Here is a 2,500-nt window from a genome sequence, read left to right on the forward strand (position 1 = left end):
TGAACAGATCCGAAGGAAGTGTGTTTTTATTGACATTTCAACTGATGCATGGATCATTTCTCGTTTTCCGAACATAACTGAGCATAATTAAATAACATTTATATGCTGATTGTATAGTATGGCAAGGTGTAACATTAAGGCGTCACGCAATTGTTCCTCTCAGCTACATGTGCTTCCGTTGTTCAGGATTTTATACGTAGTCTGTTTCGTTTGGAATTCGCCTGTTTTATGGTCCTTTTGCATTCAATCTAAAAGGTATCTTAGCAATATGTACACTAAACGTGTCACTGGCGAAGGTACAGATGTTTACGCGTTGTTGGCAGGTGTAAATTTAGTTTTTTGTTCACATCGATCACTCAACACTGACTATAATCGAGTTGTTGACACTTCTGCAGTTAATCTTCCGTGATCATTTCTTGAAAAGCCAGATATGCTGCTTGAAGAAAAAAGAAAGCACCCAATTTTGTAAACATAATTAACACTTGAATCTCAGTCGAGTAGCTCCAGTGATCGTTCATGTGACTGGTTACAAAGTTGATGTGTTGCGTTCTACACTTTATCAATTATAAGTAGAGAGTAGAAAAGTAGATTGTACCAGTTCGTGATAACTGCACACCGCTCTCTTACAGCTTGGGATAAAATTCAAGAATGTTTGGTTTATATCTTCCTGTTCAGTTGTTGTTGTTTTTTTTTAAAGTAAGTGCAGGGACTAAATACCGTTTCTGAAACGTTTAATTTTGTTTGAGTTGATATGTGATTAAAATTACGGGACGGTTTCACTTGAATTGCATCAGAAAAACAAAGTTGTCAAACCAATCCAGTGCTGACATTTCAACCTTCCATTAATTGTCCTTCCAGCTATTTTCTTCAGAACTGAGAGAACATTTCAATGTCAACAGAACAACAGAAGAGCTAGTGAAATCATTGTATGTTATTATTCGTTAGTGGTTCATAATAATTGCAATTGCAAATAATCATGATTATTTTTAAAGGGATACTAGAATGTTGCAGAAACTAAAAAATTGTTTTTGAAGCTGACAACGTTCTTTGAGAGAACAGAAACAGATTAAGCTTAATCTATTGCGACTTTTAAGAACCTAAATTTAATAGTTTACAACTTGGATTTATGAGAATCTTGGCAAATCGACGCAGTTACATTTTTTATACAGATCAAAAAACATTGCGCAACCAAATTTCATTTCATTTCACTTATTTATGTTGCGCAAATGTCAACCACAGTTGAGAATACCAAGCTTTTTACATAACAATACCTAAATATCCATCATTTTGCCTTCACAAAGTCCATATTAGGTCTTTTTGTTTTGCTCATGGGAAGCCGACTGTGAATTTCCAGTCAGGGTTATCACGGTTGCAAGTTTGGGAACAAAATAATTACGGGTGTGATCACTCCTATCACTAGGCTCATCACGCCAGCTCGAAAGGTAAAGGTAAAGGTACACCTTATTTAACGTTGGAAGTTCCTTTACTCTCTAGAGAGTATTTTCCCAGGAGGCCGACGGTGCGCTCATTGTACCCTCCTCTTTCTATCAGTACTCCGTTTTTTCATGGTATTTAAAGCTACTTAGGCTACACTGAAAGCAAAGAAGTCAAAACAAAGATTTGAGATCTGGGGCTCAAACTCGAGACCTGCCGACTGTGCCACCCTTGCTCCTGTTAAGGAGAGTGATCATGGGTATGATCAGTCCTATCACAGGCTCATCACACCAGCTTGAAACCCGATTTTTTTTACTGGGGAAGATGTTACAGAGAATTTTTGCATTACTCAAATCCTCATAAGTTCGTGACAGAAAGAAGACGAGACACTGGAAAAGAGTATATCATAATGTCGATCAATCGCCGTGCATTTTCAACGAATTCAACGTCCCGGATATGTTTGGCGAACAGTCTGTGAGGTTTTTCGATGACAGGTGCTGCAGCCATGAGCGAGTTCAGCCAACGGAAAACACATCCCTAAGTGAATTGTGCAGCTTAGAGCAAGCTCAAGAAATTGATGAAGCAATTCAGCTTGAATCTGACGAAGTGTGCGATGGCTTACTAAGTGATCAAGATGAGAACCAAGATGAGCTATTATCTCACAATGCATGCATGTATGAACGATATGTTATGGACGACGAGGTGGGATTGGATATTTTTAGTGACTGCGAGAACATAGAATTGGACTCTGAATCTTCTTCAAAAGAGCACGAAAGAGAAAACAATGACATGCTTTATTTGGGTTTGCCTATTACGAGCAGTTCAAGCGTTGTGTTGTTGTTATCATTTGTGTTGAAGCACAAGCTCACTCGTGAAGCATTTAGTGATTAACTTGCTGTACGTGAAGCTCACTGCCCCCGACCAAATAACTGTAGAACGACGGTTAAAAAATTATTTCAATTTGTAAGCAAAGCCAAAGGCGACATCGTCAAACACTTCTACTGTAGTTACTGCAATGCGTATTATGGCAGAGGTGAAAATCGTACCCAAGTGAACAGGACCTGCA

General features: G+C 38.4%; 1 pseudogene; it reads left to right on the plus strand.

The window, feature by feature from the left end:
* The first annotated feature begins 1,890 nt into the window (after positions 1 to 1,890).
* Positions 1,891 to 2,500, plus strand: part of LOC137988944 (uncharacterized) — a 744-nt pseudogene continuing 134 nt past the window's right edge.

This window comes from Montipora foliosa, unplaced genomic scaffold, assembly GCF_036669935.1.
Source record: "Montipora foliosa isolate CH-2021 unplaced genomic scaffold, ASM3666993v2 scaffold_436, whole genome shotgun sequence".
NCBI classification, from domain to species: domain Eukaryota; kingdom Metazoa; phylum Cnidaria; class Anthozoa; order Scleractinia; family Acroporidae; genus Montipora; species Montipora foliosa.